Source organism: Glossina fuscipes, unplaced genomic scaffold, assembly GCF_014805625.2.
Source record: "Glossina fuscipes isolate IAEA_lab_2018 unplaced genomic scaffold, Yale_Gfus_2 133, whole genome shotgun sequence".
NCBI classification, from domain to species: domain Eukaryota; kingdom Metazoa; phylum Arthropoda; class Insecta; order Diptera; family Glossinidae; genus Glossina; species Glossina fuscipes.
Genome location: NW_023998476.1, coordinates 2,307,016 through 2,325,533, shown reverse-complemented (window position 1 = coordinate 2,325,533; position 18,518 = coordinate 2,307,016).

Here is an 18,518-nt window from a genome sequence, read left to right as displayed (position 1 = left end):
TAATCAATTAATTAAAAATGATTAATAATTAAATTAAAGTCTTAGTTTATACTTCAACTTAAATGAAATGAAAATTACCAAATTAATTAACTTTCAGCAGCTGATGTCGACAACGTTCGCAATATGTAACGGTTCGCATGAAAATACGAAATAAATACAAACAAAAGTTTTTTATGACTTTTATGACTTTACACACGTCCATCCGGTCTTAAATTCTCTTAAGAGCAATGTGTACCATGTGCACGGTCCATGATTTCAGACATTTCGCTTTGTTTGCCTTAAAGAATACAAAGAGCGCATGCAACTTACATTTAAATAATAGTTTGTTTGCTACCGGCTCAGAAAAATCGAAAGAGCAACGTTCGGCTTCGAAAAAATTTACTTAAAAATTGTTCAACTGTACGAAACTCTTTCTAGCATGAAGGTCAGATAAGTATGCATGTAACTATGTAATGAAGAAAAATTCAGAACAATTGCATTGAAAAATTTCAGCAAAATGATGCTTTAAATTAAACAAAAAATCTTGTTATGCGCATAACATTCTCTTTTTCAATGATTTTGTATAATGCTTTCACATATATTTTTTGTTTTGTTCTATCGCTTTTTGTTTAACCCGACTATCAATTTAATTGCACTTAATCGTGTACTTTACAAAATATATCATAAAAACAACAAGATATTGTCGAGCAGGACGGTAAATAGTCTTACTTAATATCTTAAACTTTTTTAACGCGCTACATAAATTCTAAAAAGAATGCCAGTCGACGTGTAAAAGAAAAACTAAAATTCTAGACTTAAGTCATTGTAAAAAAAATGCAGTTTTTAGATTCTTTATAAACTGTAAATTTTCTAGGAATGACATTTGCATGTTAATGGCCGCTGCTGCTGGTGTTGAATTTTGCCGTACTATCCACATAATTCGCATGGTTGATTCAAATCTGCACGTAGGATATGTCAGTAGGTAAGGACCCCAACTATCAAGTCAGCATTTAAATCTCAAGTTTCGGTAGACTTTACTTTGGTTGTAGATATAGTAAGTGCTCAGTCGGTAAACGCATAACACTTATCAGTTGGGCGCTCACTCAATAGAATAGGGCTAATTCCCTATCTCTAGCTAAGTTAAGAACACCTTTGCTTTCTGGATTTTTTGCTCATTACCCAAACTTATGCGTATATTCTACAAAATTGCAACAAATCAGCCACGCCTACCGCACGCAATAAAGTGTGGAAGTTTCGGCTTTTTGTTTTTTTCCAATATTTGTTTAGATCGGAAAAAAAATTCAGTGCCAGCCGAGTATAATTTACTTACTTGTTATTTTAGAAAATAATTACAATTTTTAAATTTTTTCGACACAGCAAGCTGTGTAATAGTCATACGATGTTCTAAATTAGTATGAAAAATTGGATTCGGCTGGGACTTTTTTCCATCTAAAACGGGTTAAGATACCCACATCTTTAGTTATTTCGATCGATTCAGAATCATTTTCCCTAAGCCTAGCTGTCCGTCTGTTCGTCTGATGTCTGCACATGTATTTTTATGTTCAAGCTGGACATCGCAATTTTTGAGATATTTCGTCGGTATTTGATACACAGACCATGTACTTTGGCACAGGGAGGAACGCTATTGAAAATGGTTCGGATCTGTCCAGTTTTTTGAGCACTCCCCATATAACGCCCTATTTTGAAAAGTCGTTATGCGGGCGACATTTGCAATTTTCAAAATTTTCCGGCAAAAGCGGCTAAGTAATGGTATTTCCGAATTGCAAATTGGTGTAAAAAATTTGCACCGGCTGGAGAAAATTTTTTAGAATCTGCTCCCGTATAACCATCCTGACAAAAATCCATGATGCTTTACATGGGAAAAAGGTCGACGTTTAAAAATTTTATGGCCAAAATTAGCTCACAATAGTAAATTAAAAAAAAATCTATCTTACCAAATTTGGCTACGTAGGTCTAGCCTTTAGATACCGCCGCCTATAAAGATTCTCATGAAATGTAAAGCCTTATAAGCCAAAAAAGACTGACTGGTACTTTTTTTTATGATGAAAATGTGCTGATGATAGTCATTAAATAAAAAAATGAAGTTGATCTAATTTGAACTACATGCGTGTATTTGTTGGCCCCTTCCATAGAAGATAGACAAGTAAAAACATTATAGTTGGGCGATGCCAAGTACACATTATTTTCATGCATAGCCATAACTTTCACGAAATCCCGTATATTGGAACGTTCGATTTTTCCCATATAAGAGTTTGCGTTTCGTGGTAGCGCCTATATAAGTATGAGTCTAAAAAAATAGACCTATATGGTCCAATTTTGAGATCTGCTGAGTTATCTTAGATGAAGTGGGGGAAGAAATAGACCCGTGTGTTTTAAATTGGGTCCACTTAAATCTGCTCTTACTTGACTAATTGCAAAAATGATCTTTGTTTTGAGGTCACTGACTGTTCGATGTTTGCTGAAGTAAATCAGCGACTTATCATAACACCAAAGAAAAACTTCAAAGATGTCTCGTAGAATTGCTGTGTTTTTTGCCTATTATTAATAGTGTACAAGACATACTTTTTTTGGGATAACGGGAAGTGTGTAAAAGATTCAGTCACAATCGAATATAAATTTCTTATCTGTTTAGAATAAAATTTACTCAAACCGTAGCAGTAGCACCTCTTAGATTATAATTGCTTATTCGAATAGCTTCGAAGTCGCCATTTCTTAATATTTTCAAAACAATTTTTCTTCTATTAATACCTTAACAACTTTCATCTATATGGTCAGAAAAATGTTTCTATTTAAGGCTACTGTAGTTTACTTCCGCAACAGGAAATTCATGTATCAATCATTTTAAACAAATTTTTATTAAGTTTGCGTTCAATATATTGCCTTAGGTTACAACCTATTGTATACATATTGATGGCAACAATTTGTGGATTTTCCCGCTTGAAGTGTTTAACAAAATTCTCAATAATGCGAACACGTTCGCCAAGCGATAAAAATTTAAAAATTCTCGAAACCTAAACTAAAACTATTCATTCTATGTGAACGCAATAACAACTACATTCCCCTATCATACAGCAGTCAGTGTAATAATATATTCTGTGCTTTTATTGTCATACTAAACATGTATGCTGATTTGTATCTAAATCATATTAATTATTTATTAAGCTAATAAAAATTATATCCGTTCATGTGAAACATTCTGATCGATAACGATCAGTGAGCGTTTTACGACACTTCCTGTCAACCATAAACTTGCAATTACATCGGAGAATCAATCAAATAGTAGCGCGCACGAATGCATGAATTTCTATGTTCATTTGTAACAAACATTCTTCGTACAGTATATATCATACAGGCAATATTCACGGTTATTGGTCATAAAATTATCTTTGTGGGAAACGAAGAAGGATGAAACAAACAAAAAATAAGTAAAAATAATATAGTGGTCCTGTTCCAGTCCAGTTCCTCAATCCACAGAAAACAGTTATTAGTGTAACGACTTTTTGAAACAAGTCTGATGAATACATGGACGAACGGACGGTATAGTGAAATGTGGGTCTGTATCAAGTCCTTCTAGGTGTTGTTTGCATCCGCACAAGCTTGATATAGGCTTGCATCTCAAGTGTTATAGAGTATAATGAAAAAGATATAATGTTCATATTGGATCGCTTCCCTGAAAGCTATTTAACGTAAATATTTAGAACTTATGGCAAACGAGTCTCGCATGATGAGATCATAACCTCACGAAAGTGATACAAAAAAAGAACAAAAATAACACATGTCTTCCTTTCTTGGTTTATGAATTATTCAATGCTTTGCAAATGGAGATGAAATGAAATTTATTATGTTTTAATGAATTGTCGAATGTAAAATTGGGAGGAATCCCTCTACCGTAATATTATCAATAAATAAACTGAAAGGAAAGGGAAAAAATGATTACTTTCAGAAGTTCTCATCAAAATTTTCAAAAGAGGAATATTTTAATGCAAAAATCCATTGAAGATGTATAAAGATTTTATGATAAAATAAAATGAGTGACTACTACGTATGTTATATGTTTTGTGACAATCTAAAATTCAAAGCAAAGCAAATATAAATTTTGGCTCATTCACACGACCTTATTTTACGTTGACTTTAATGATCCATTAAAAAAAAAAGAAGAAAAACAAAGATTAATGTACTTGTAGGCCAATAATATTACAACTGTGCTTCGAATAGTAAGTCAGAGTAATGAAAGATAATGAAAAGAATAATACCGTGATTCAAATGGTCGATAATTCTTTTAAATTCGAGGAAATTAAATTTCTAGCATAAATGTTATTATTATGAAACAATTATGGACAAGGAGTGTCGAGTATAATTAACGGTAGTGAATTTGGATCACAATAGGTTTATTTTTTTTGGAGCTCAACATAATTAGGCGCTGTCATGGAACGCAAATTCTTACACGGAGAGAAAATCTAACCTTTCAATATATATAACAGCAACGTTGGCCGACTATAATGTTATCACTTGCATTTTTGCTAAACTGCTACCATGGACCAGTTTTCATCATAAAATATTAAAAATTAAATCTTTTTTTGAAGAGCTTATTATTGATGAGAAATCTTACTTGGAGTAGAGACCAAGAAATAGATTCATGTGGTGCAAATTTGGTTCACATAATTTTCATGTCGTTAACTACTTTTCATTATAAAACATTAACAGTTCGGTCTTTTTGTAATATAACGAGTTACATTTACTGAAAATCTTACGCACAGTGTTAACCAAAAAATTTACGCAAGTGGTGGTACGTTTGGTTTCTATGTGAACTTACTATTATGAACCGATTTTCATGATGAAATAACAAAAATTATACCTTTTTACCCTACAAAGTTTCAGGTTTTATGAGAGGAAGCCCGAGGAAAGATTTAAAAAGTTTTCCCAGCTGAGCCAAACTTTTCCAAAACACGTCAGTGTATCAAATTTCATTAAAATGTATCAAAAATTGCAAGCTGTAGGTGGAACCCAGAATCATTTTCTTGGTTTTTGATTTGTTGGGTTGATATAATAAAAGGAGTGTACCTTAAGCCCCTCTCGACGTTACGTACGTCCGCGCAAATCTAATATACTCTGTACCACAACTAATGTAGGGTATAAAAAATGAAAAACTGTTGAAGTTTATTTCAAGCAATTATTAACAAAAATTTGTGAACAAAACTACTTCCGTAAGGATACTTATAATATTTATAGATGGCGTGGTTACAGCTTATTGGATATTGACGAAACAAGTTACAAACATCATAAGTAATTTCGAACAAAATATTTGAAAATTCACTGCATGCTAAAGTGAAAATTTCATATATAGGGTCGTCAAAAAAAATACTGTTTTTTTGATTTGTAATAAGAACCACACGGTATACGACACGTTTTTAGTGTATTGGTATGAACAAGAATTTTTCCTTTTTATAAGAACATTATAGTCTGGCAAAGCCGACCATAAATACCCTACACCACTTTATCTAACACAATTATTATTTTTATTAAAGAACACAAAAATTATATTTTATTTCTAAACGCTTATTTTTCATGTGCGTACTTATGGACAAGCTGGTCCAAAACGCAACCTAATGTAATATAAACTTAGTCTTCACATAGGGCAGGATCCAAAAATTGGCAAAAATAGGTCTAAATTGTGCAGAGTTCATTTTTGTATGCAATTACTATAATATTAAGGGTCAATTTTGATCACCACATACGGTTGCGAAACTTAGACTTTTGTACTCTACGATCGGTCAATTTACTCGCTCTCTAATCGTTATTAGGGTAGGATCCCAAAAACTGACGGAGATGGGCCAAATTTAGCACAGTTAATTTTTTTATGTTAAATTACTATTGTGGTATGTATGTTGCTTCACGATGAAAATTATAACTTTTTCGTCGTATGAACTTCAGTTTCCGTTATATGATAGTGAAATTTGGTTTCGAAGATTGCCCTAGCCGATCCAAAGTTTTCATATCAATTTAGTATGCCGAAATGCTATTACTTAGCCACTTTTGTCGCGAAATTATCAAAATTACAATTTTTTTCCATATAACGACTAGGGCCTTACATGGGGTCGAAAAAGTGGATCCATCTGAACCATTTTCTACAGCGTAGCTGTAGCTTCCACAAACAAATTTACATGGACAGATATGACGGGGACAGACGAACAGACAGACTTCGTTTAATTCAGATAATTGTTCTGAATCGATCGGCATAATAAAAGGTGGATCCACCTTAATCCCATCTGCGTTTTACATACGACTGCATTAAGTTAACATACCCCGCACCACAAGTGGTGTAGGGTATAATGATTTCCTGTAAATGGCCGCCTGTGGACTTTTGTCAAAATTAAATCCTGGAACTTCAAAATTTGCCACTTTTTTACATAAACCTGCTCATGTTTTACCAATAACAAATAAATAAGGTTATTGAGAGTTCATGGTTTATAATAAGACCAAGATCTAACACAACCTCAAAGTAAAAAGGCCAATCGAGATATATCGCATGCTCAAAAATAACTTCAAAGCAAAAGTCCGAGAGTTATACCCAATGATTTTTGTGGTATGCTCATATAGAAATTTTTGGAGATTACACGGTCATTGAACTTTTCTCCCAACAAATTGATTTTGTTGAAGTCACATACGGTCGAAGCCCAAATCATCTAATTTATGGCAGAAAAGAAAAAAATTATCATGCTTCTCTAGCATCCTCCATTGATGGTAAGTGGCAAGCCATTTTCTTGATCAAAATTGAAATTTTCAAAGCACAAACCACGCCCAAAAGTTGTGCTTTTAATTTACCCAAATAATATCTTCATTCTACATGCACGAATCGTAATCGTACGTTTATTGTTTGTGCAATAAGTTTTAAAAAGTTCCGTACGCTGTACTATTGTATATGTTTTGTATTTCACAAATAATGGCAAAATCTAAACAATATATTGCAAAAAAATTTGATCTAAATCGCAACCAGAAGTGTGTTTTATTTACGTTTGCTTTCGGAACAACAAAGTGGATGGATGGCCTTATGCTATTAAAAAAGTTATTTTATTGAATTTTCCTTTACCCTTGTACGAAATGTGTAAACAAAATCTTACTTACTTTACATACATCCCTTAGCATTTAGTTGGTTGTGTTATCCATTATTCATAATTTATTATTTCTCTTTTCTTAGTCACAGACACACTCACGCAACCCATATATAGCACTATAACTTTTCTGTTGTGATTTATAAGTTATGCAACAGCAATAATCCTTTAATCCGTTATATATTGCGATGCTGGCTAATTGCCTTTGAATTTTTGCTTATCGATTTTACATTAATTTAAAATAGCTTTGCAGTGCCAGATTTAGAAAAGAACTAACAATTTTCCTTTCAACTCAAGAAATTCTTGGGTCGAATCTTGTTTCGCCATCACGTTTCGGTACGATATAATTGATATTGCGAATTATTATTGCTTGTATTCAACTGCTGTAGAACGGTTTGGTGGTGTAAACTGCGTTGATGTAGTGATAGTCAAGTGCGTGCAGCTGTAGTCATCGACGTAAATATGTCTTGAGCAGGGGTAGTTTGATTTTGGCTAACCGGGATTGTATGGTAGGTCCAAAGGCAAGAATGATCACGGTCGCGTTAGGACTAATCGTCTGGCTAAGGGCCTTATAGTGTAACTTTAAGCTCCACGGAGGTCAGGGCCCCACCTGCCACCTCTCTTGTAGTGGAGAAAGTTCTTAGGAGTGGACTCTTGCAGTTGTGGTAGTAAGTCTTAGCTACTAGGTGCGGACCTTCTGGGAGCACCTCCTCGCATTCCTAATGCGAATAATTGTAGGTAGGCCTTAGCAATCCACAGTGTGGGATTTGTTTGCCATACACATTAAATAAATCTGTTACTGCACTGTAGTCCAGTTCGCTAGTTTATAGGGATAGTCTAACTCGCTGGCGGGCGTCGACCACGCACGATTAACGTCTGTCAGCGTGCATCGTGTAGTGAGGTCACACGAGAGGTACTCCCGTTAAACCAGACCTGGTTAGGCTTGTAACGTTATCAATATTCAGGAGTTTAAAAACTTTTAGTTGAATTGCTAAGAGGTTTCGTTCAGAATAATCGAATTTTGTTATGCGCGACTGCATATTTCAAATCAAAATTTTGCTCGAGAGCTGAAATATTCGCAGATTTTCTTTTATTGCTTAGTTGATTGGTAAAAAATTTTCTGCACAGCCAGTCTAAAAATAGAACTCGGTAGACTCCAAAAAGGAAGAACTTTACCAGCGAACCACAACTTTGTTTCTAGGAGAGACGGAGGTACTAAAACATTCCTCATCAACACACATAGATATACAGAATCACTTAAACCACAGTTTGATGCGGCTAGACATGAAAATCTGGAACGTGCAAAATTTTAATATTTGAGATCTCGGCTTGCTCTAAACACTCCGAGCTTTTGTGTATATTTAGATAAAAATGATTGCGATAAAATTTATATATATATAATTTATTTTATACTTTTTAGTCGATTGCAGTTCGCGTTCCAAGCCGAGTCACTCTTGTCAACAGAATTTTTAACACAAGCCCGCCACGTCATGACGTTCGCCAATTTATAATTAACACAACTAGCTTGTCTTGCATTCTACTCTCCGCTAAACTTAAAGGGATTGTTAAGAAAAAAGACAACCCGTTACCTTGCATCGATTTTGAATACACAGAAAATTTGATTGTACAGCATTTCATTGTGAAAAAGTGAAAAAAAAACGAAAACTTTTTTTTTTGGAACATGAATAGCATGGTCCTCCGTAAAATAAATTTAGCGCATATCGGCCTTCTATCTTTCATAATTTGCCACTACTGAACAAAAGCCCAAACATGTTTGCTTAGAAAGGCAGAGGTGCTTTCAATTCATGTTTTATTGTGGTTTTCAATATAAACCTGTGCCCAAGAACTCCTAATACTATAAATTTGAAATCGACGTCCATATTATAATCACGAAGGCTATCCCCATTGTGAAATAGCTATAGCCATCACAATATTCCCCGCAAACTTTCAGCAGTCAGGATGTAAACATTCGGCGTGCAGACATTTTAAATCTGTGCGTAATTGCTCTAGGTGGAGCAGTTCTTTGCTAGGCTAGCTGACTGCCACAATTCCCTAATGGTGGATTCGTTTCCGGCGTTACCACAGTGACCACCAAACTCTCCAAATAGCCGTTTCCAACGGTTAAGAAACCCTCGATCCTTATATAGACTTTATGTGAACAACTGTCGTTGTCCGATCCTAGTAATTACCAACGGGCTGTAATACTTTCGTTTTGTTTAGGGCTAGGTGACTTAGGGGCACTATCGGATTTAGATTATATATGCCTGTCCCTCAACCTTGTCCTTTCACCTTGTTGACTTCTCTATGACTAATTTTCCGTCGCCCGGGAACCCTAAGGAGAAAAGCAAAAGTATTTCCTTTGTTATCAAGAAGCGTCTCTCAAACGCCATCCATGACGCTTATGTATATATGTCTTACAAATTGTTCCAAATCATTTTTCTTTTTGTTACCGCGTTATCGTAGAGTCCGAAGTTCACTCACCGAATCACTTACTTGATTTGCGCAACAGCGGAAAACTGAAGACATTTAAACGATAATTTTCGAAATTAATTATTGCTTCGTAGTATAAGGTTTCTCAGCAAATTAAATATTATGATGATGCAAATTCTCCACACATTAACGACTGTCTAGTATGACAAATTTCTCCCTTAATTTCCTGCACAATGCTATCTAATGGCTGTGTATGCGCAAGCTATTCAGTCTTCGTTATTTCTGTTAATATATATTAACCTAGAATGCGTCTATATTAGGTTATCTCTTGTGCACTTCCTTTATTATTAATTTATTGATTTTCGTTTATCCTTTATTCCTTGCACATTAGCTCGTAGTTATTGCTCATTACAGCACCGATCATTGAATGCTTCACAACGTGAAACCATAGTCGAGTACCACCATCATATTCGTTTCCCTTACATGAATGTGTTAAATATTTACTCCAGCACATAGGTAAATATAAAATATGAACTATTTCTATCTTCATATCCGTGTGTATATTCTAAGTGAATCAATTCATTTGTAATTTATTTCTTTTCCACGTTTAAACAAAACCTTTACCTATACGTTTAATATTAGGATAAGATTAACTGAATTACTCGATTGTACGTGTATCTTATGAGTTTTAAAGTAATTGTAAATGTCTACAGAAAGGAAACAATGGTAATAATGGAAGGCTTGACTCTACATCTAAATCGTTCTTGCAACAGAAATTGTTTTTTCAAAATAAACAACGATCCTATTAATCATTCATAATGTGCTTCTGCCATAAATAAATGGGTGCTGCACAAATAATGGCATGGTTCGAATAATATATTGAAGAAGAATTTGTTCCATATCTCAATCAGAGGTGTGCGAATATTATATATGAATGTATATCTTATAATATAACGAATTTTTGATCAAAGATTTTGTACTATTCTGTCAGGAAAAGCGGTCAGCATGTAAAATTTATCTGTTATCTAATGCAAGACGAGACTGTTGCATTAAAAAAACTGAATATCAAATCAATGTTTTTTTTCAAGTGTAAACTATATTTCCGAACTAAATTTCAAATTTTTGTAACAAAACAATCGTGGAATGTGCATTCGATACGAATAATAGGTAGCTAAAATTCGTCATAGACCAACCAGTCAATCGTTATCTACGAAATTCATGAGTATCGATATTTTTTATGGCCGCACAGTCTGATAAACGTACATAAGCACATCAAATTAATACGATTACTATGCACGGCAGCATGCAAATATGTGACGACATTGAATGAGGGCAATGGTGTTAGTACGCTCACAACAAAAATTACGGATGTTCTTGCTCGCATGCATAGATAGCAATGTATACTTATTACACACGCATTCCCGTTTAGGTAAAAGTGGGAAAAATAATATTTTAATGAATATCAAGAAAATTTAATAAATAAAAAGCAACACTGAAAAAAAAAACAAAGAAAATAAATATTGAATTATAGTTAGTGTTTCTCGAAAATATACTCCACGCCGATCGTATCGTAGACGGCAACTAAGAATGCATAGTATTTCTAAATGAAAGACAAGTGTACAAATTTTAATATTGTTCACTTGTATTTAGGTAAATATGCCACAGAGAAACATAGTCTCTCCTCAATTCTGGTGACACAAATGCAACTTAAATTATTTTTGTTTGTTTTTTTTTTCTTAACTCTGAATCACTTTACGAGGTATATCAGATTTGTAACATGTTTGTAACGTACAAAAATATGTCGCGATTATTCATTAGAGTATATACGTAAATATTCAAAAGCTTGAAGGGATATCTATCCGCCTGTCGGCTTGTTGTTCCTTTTTTTAGGAGAGTCTAAATATTAACCAAAAACTTTGCCCGCAAAGGTCAAAATGATATTACCGCCCAATTATTTGTTGGCCCCTCCCGGGATATCAAGGCTACGATCACAAAATTGTATCTAAAAGAATTAAGATGATCTTAAAATTGGTCTTATCCCTCTTGTAATCATCATAAACTTTTCCTAAATTATAACCTAAAAATGCTGAAGTTTTAGTTTTCCTTATTAAAATCAATCCCATTGAAAAAAATGTTGGCCAATAATTACTAAAGGACCATATATGCCTTGACTTAAATGACTTTTAATTCGAAAAATCACTCACAAGGTGCTGTCAAATCCTATAGACAGATGCTTTAGAACAAGTACGATATACACGAATTGACGATATTGACTATCTTATATAAGCTAGTGGTGGATATTAAAAGATTCGTTTTGAGCCGAATATTATTTCCATCTTTTGCTGTTCTTCTTTTAAAGAAATAAGAGAGAGTTTGACTTTTTAGTTTGTCTGCTAGTCACACATATGCAAGAACATGACATGCATTCGAAATTAATCTATGGATTTTGTCTTGTTCTTAGTGGTCATATTTTTACGAAAGTCATTTATTATTGAATTGCAGTGTGTGTGCATGTCTATTAATATCATATAATGATAACATAATTTTTTTTGTATTCAAATATCGGCACGAAATTAATCAAACCAGGTTATACTTTTTAAGGCTGCTTGTTAACTGTATGTATTCCAATAAAATTTGAAGAGGGGGTACTTTAATAAAAAATTGGTTTCACTTGGTAATGTATTTGCATTTTCATATTCATAAAAAGAAAACTTTATTAGCGCCATGTACCTATATTGCCACACCTGATTTTACTTTGCTGCTGCTAGCTGCAATAATAAAAGTTGAATGTCATTGCATTATTATTGTTTAGAAAATCATAGATATGTGGACTACCTATCCGATAAATTAGTTAGGTTAGAGCATTTCCAACCACGTAATAGTAATAGGAGCAGTAAGCATCAAACGTTGTTGAGCATACGTATGCACTAATTGAACAAATGTAAATCTCGGGAAAATTTAATGCTTTTTATGTTATTTAAAGTATTGATCTGACCAAATTGTGCAGACGTGACTACTATTACTGCGTTGTATTGTAAAGATAGGCACGATAGACGTATATGACGATAATTTATACAATTTATTTATTTATTTACAAATGCGCACTTCAGCTACAATGAAAATTCGGCTGCGCTACGCAATCTACACAATTGCCGGCTTAACCTAATTACCAGATCTTAAAACTTCGAAAATTTATATGTGCATATAAGAAATAAACAAAGTGAACACCATTAGTCACCAAGCTCACTCGCTACTCAAAGAGTAGACTACAACATTTCAGAGTGACCCTCGTATAGAGATTTGTTATATGCATGGTTTAAATTTGTACTAAGAACCCTTAATGCTTTAAATAATTCACAACTGAATCTACATTGGCTTACTTTTACCAACCGATAACTTTTTATGAGACGAACATTAAAGTTGAATTCAGTCTATTTATCAGTTTTACTAAGACAGAAATTTCTAAGAAAGGCGGATGCTTCTTCAATGCCAGCAACACTGTGAGCAATAGCCTACTTTCGTTGATGGTAATGTTACCCGCGAGTTCCACGCCGACGTTTCCTTAAGTCCCACAGCAAGAATTTCTTTTGAACCGGTTCAATTGATGGACCAAAATACCGTCAATACGAAGACCTTACCTCGGAGCCACATTCCAAGGTCATCCATAATTTTTTGATAATGTAAAGACCATCGTATTCGCGAGACAAGCGTTTAATACATCCTAATATGGGCCTTGCTTTTTTTATGAGGGATTCAATATGTTTTTCGTAAATAAACGTAAACAAATATCATAAAAAATTAAAACCCTTTAATATTGAGTCGAGAACAGTTAGTTCACAGTTGCTTCTCCAATATGCGAGGAACTATTTTTTATATTTTAAATGAAGCTAACTGAACCAAATATTTTCACCACAAAAACACCAAGAATTTTTCCACGACCTTGCATCATTGCCTTAATCGAAGCCAAATAGATGACAAACGCTTCCAATTGGCTTAAATCAAAATGTTTTCTTTTTCAAATAATCGATGGGCTGTGTCTTACATGCGCTATAATATGGTTTGGGGGGAATTTGGTGTTGGCAGACATCACTCTCTGAAATTATCCATTGACGACGACGACACGAACTTTATAATAACTTAAATAACGAGATAATTGCGCAAAAAAAGGTCTATACTGATCCATTTTCCTTGATTTTCAAAATACATTAAAAAGTCAAATGCTTATGAATTTTTGCCAACATGAATTCCCTTCAGTCCCTACCACCATGTACCATATGAGAAGCTTTTCTTCGTACTTTCTGCTGGCATGACTTTGAGAGTTTTTCTCAAAATTATTTTTCTTTATTTCTTTCTCAAAAAAATATAATATCTCCACGGAAGTGCTTGGCGTACACGTGTTTGCATGCATGTGTTTTACATTTGTATTTTCATTAAAATGGTCATTGCGTTTATGTGTGCGTATGTTAAGAACAATCATCAATCTTAACAAATTGACAGCAATAAGGGTAAATTTAATTTAATGTCATACAGAAAAAAAAAAATTTAATGGTATACAAAGGAATTGAATGTGTAGACATCTGTCACCATAATCCATGTGATATGAGAGATATCATGATCTATCTATGCTCCCATGTATGTATGTATGTATATTTCCAGGCGACCATTCAAACAGATACGGCCAGCATAACGTATACACGTGCAATAAGTGATATAATTGCATTTTATTAAAGTATTATAGAAAATTGACTTAACTTTATGCAAATCGCTACGATAGCATTATAATAAAAACTACCTCAGCATTGAAAGAGAGCGAAAAATTAATCAATTGAAAAATTAATTAAACATAGACAAATGACAAGGGAAACCAGAAATGTTGAAGAGGAGGCAGAGCACGAGTAACGATACAAAAATTTTATGTCAATAATACTCACCAATATTGCCTAAAAACATTCGTTCATAGGAGAATGTATTAAAGTAAAGTGTTTTTGCTGAGCAGTGTTCACACCGACGAAGAATGTTTACGAAATATATAAACGAAATATAATCAATACAGTGGAACAAATATTGAAAAATTGGCAAAGAATTAAATGTAAATGAAAAGGAAGTGAAAGAAGCAGTGTGAAGAAGAAGAAATAATTATTAAATGATTTCGAAATTTTTATTCTGCTATGAAAAAGAGAGAAGGCGAGAGAGAGCGTGAGAGTTTTGAATAAATTACTTAAGCACTGCTACGGAAAAATTTTATACTAAGAGCGGAATAGAATCTGAAGATTTAGAAACTAAAGCTTCAATATAAATGATATAATGCGTCGACGGTAACCAAGTTCTTCAAGTATATTGATATACTTACATTTTTTCTTAGATATATAGCGGCATTGAACTCTTGGTGTTCAATACATGCAAAGACAGAACAGGAAGACAGGAGAAATTAGCTGGGGGATAAGGAAGAAGGAAGAAGTTAACGCTGAAATTCCATATCGCTAATTGTGAAACGGACGGGACAAGAAGAATATAAATTAAATCCTGTGTTACTGGTGCTAAATCGCTTTTGAAGTTGCCATTAGATATCGGAACCCCCTTTTCCCTGGGGTAACTATTGTTTGCCCTTAAGTGTAAGACATACAGTTAAAAAAAGATTCTATAAGCAATAATTTTGTCGTTTAGATTACAATGAACGTAGAGGTGCATGAAAAATTTGCTACAGTTATTTCGAAGGGATATGTTTCCACTACCATTGTCTTAAGTAAAGGGAAATTTCTAAAGGTCTACGTCAAAAGTTTAAAGTTAAAAGTAAAGTTAAAGTTTTAAAAGTATAATTAACCATAACCAAGTGTCCAAAGCCACAATGTCATTTAGTTAATTAAGCGGCATATAAAAGTTGCGGAAGTAATGATAAATAGCTAAGTTTAAAGGAATATATTGCCGAATCAAGCAATTGAGAAATAATATCTATAGAAATATATTAAGTATAAAAGAAGTTTTTAGGGGCACGCCTCGCCTTATTTTAATTTGCTTTTTTTGAGAAAATTTGTTTTAACATTCTGTCTTTCTCCTACCGCTTCTCTTTGCCTATCTATGCGTTGCATGTACAGGAGACATTGCTTGACAATTTGTCTAAGATATTCGAACTAAAATTTCCTAATTTTTTCAGAAAATATTAAAAGTCTGAAGAACGGTTGCAGGTCATTACAAATTTTTATTGCATTTTGCTTTCGGTTACTATAACTATAGATGCATCACTTTTGACTGATGATTATAAGATTCTTAATGGTTTTGCAAGAGAAGAAAATAGCAGTGCAAAGGCTGAGAGTATTACTTTTACATGGAAAAATGGCAGTTGATGATCTTAATTTACTCACTACGTTATTCTTGGAAACCGAATAATATGTTGTCCACTTTGCAGATATATATATTTGAAGAATAAAAACAACTCGGAGAATTTTTTTATCTATCACCTTTTAGAGAGTCATTGGCAAATTTTTTGCACTTATTGCAAGCAAAGTTCCATCAAGGGACATACTTAGCCGCTTAGGCTTTCATTATCTAATAGAAAGTTCCTAGGACTCCCTTCTAGACTGTAAATTAAATGATGAGAGTCCAAATTCATTAGTTAAAGGGCCATAAGAAAAACTGAAAGGCAATGAAAACTGACAAAAATAATATGATATATCTATATTGTGTAGTTAATAAAACAACTTTATTTAAATATATTCTCGGTGTATGTGTATGTACATACATACATATTTATTTATTTATTTATTATCCATATATTTTGTAGATACATTTAAAAAGCATGCATTTAAAGGCTACCGAATAACTTAAGTCCATATGCTCGTGTGTATGGAAAATTTTACTGCATTTGAGAATCGATCTGCGACCATTTTAAGCGAAGAGGTACGACAACTGTCTTTGTAGTTTCTGGCACCCTATTTGAATTTAGTGAATAAATTATGATCCATAGTAGATACTGTTCCACATTTAGTGTTCAATTATTGCTAGAGTGCGAAAATGGGCTGACGGTTGGTCTGTTTAAAACATTGACAAATAGTCAGAACCGAAGCGCTTTTACAGAAAAGTGTTTCACTTTCTTTACCATTCATTTCATTTGAAGCAGTTCCGTCATTTTTAATCACTCGTATTGCATGAAAATTAATAAGCTGAGCCATTGAAACATTTCATGGTTATTGTAAAGACCTCTACTGTCAAGTTTTATTTATTACATTAATTAAATTTGAGTGCGGTTTCTTTTTTAAATTGTACAAAAATTTCCACTTAAAAGAGCACTGTGTACGTTTAATAAAGACGATTTTCTTTTTAAAATAATTGTCGAACCATAAATGACTGTTGTGCGGCATTTGTTAGTAGTATTGCTATGAACGCGTTACGATAAACACAAAAAAAAAAAAAAAAATAGATAAAACAAAATTCGAGAAAAAAAAGCAAAGAATCGGTTAGAAATGTAATAGAATCGGCTTATATTTTAAATTTTAATCGATGTGTGTGGTCTATACAACATATAAACGCAATTTATAAAAAAATTTTCAATGCGCAACCGCACAAACTTGCACGAGCAACTTAATTAACCTAATTGGACGTTAATTGGTGCCATAAAATTTAATCAAAGTTATTAAAATATAAATATAAGCATAAATACTAGTGCTATACAAGTGCGATAATAGTTATTAGCTAAAATATTTAAAAACAAATTAAGTTTACGCATAAAAACAAATCAGACGATAGGCGTTAAAAAGTAATAAAATCATTTTTTTTTTCTTTATTATGCATAAAGTTAAGAAAAAATCGAACGCAAGTTTATCAAAAATAACATTAAAACGTCAACTAAATTACATTTAACAACAAGTGTGAATGCACGTTTGCAATATTTATTTTTAAACGCCTACAAGTAATTGGATGTTGATGACGATTATTATCGCTTTAACAACATTGGCCGCGTTATTCATTAAGAAAAAAAGCGTAGAAGGATCGTGTTTTCCGTAGCAAACGAACATTCGTTTGGAAGCTCTCCAAATGTGAAAGTTTTTTAACTAAACTTGTCTGAGTCTACTTTTTTTTTTTGGGAATATGACCAATCACTCAAGGAACATGTCATACACAAGTAACACGGCGATCTAGTGGATATTATGACTGAGTGTTTACTATAGCTCACGACCACGTATAAAGACAGATGTGGTGGTTGCAGCTTAGTGGGGTATCCCATTAGAGATTGAGTAATGACTCTAGCTTACGGCCAAGTGTACTCTTCCGCATTAATATTTGAACATGCGAGGCATAAACTTGGCACGCGCGATTCTACTTGAGCGGAAGACTTGGAAGACTTTTACAATCTTTAAGTATTGTTTATCCAAAAACTTTCTAGTAAATGATTTCTGAATTAGACGCGCTTTTCTCATTTTTTTGACACAGCCAATCACTTGGTAGATGTCCTCCTATTCGCGTAAAACGGTGACGATCGGAAAAAACTGAGGAACGCGAAAGACCTAGAGAAATAGGGATAAATAGGGAGGTGGTGGGACGCTCAGTCCCAGACAAGTTTAATACTTTAAAAAACTGAACTCTCACTATACCTACTACCACAAAAATAAACTTTACCGCACTGGGATTTTAATCCGCGAATACTGGCTTGGTAGTCGCGATGCTTATTCACTCGACTGCTCATGTGGAAATTAAATTTTGAATTAGTTTTTTTTCGCACGACCGTCAAACCTTGCGACATCTAATTCGCTTACAAATATTTCGCAGCGAAACCCCTATGCAAAATAGCCGGTATTCTGGTCGAACTCACACCTAAGAATTCTTGAATCTGGCGGCAACCTTTTCGCGCGAAAATATTTATGCAATACTGCCAAGGAATATCTTGCTGACGTAGTTCGCGCAATAATTTCCCTTTTCATTAGAGCAGAGAGAATTTTTATTACTTAATAACGAAACGAATAGTGATCGTAAAACTAGTGAAAATGA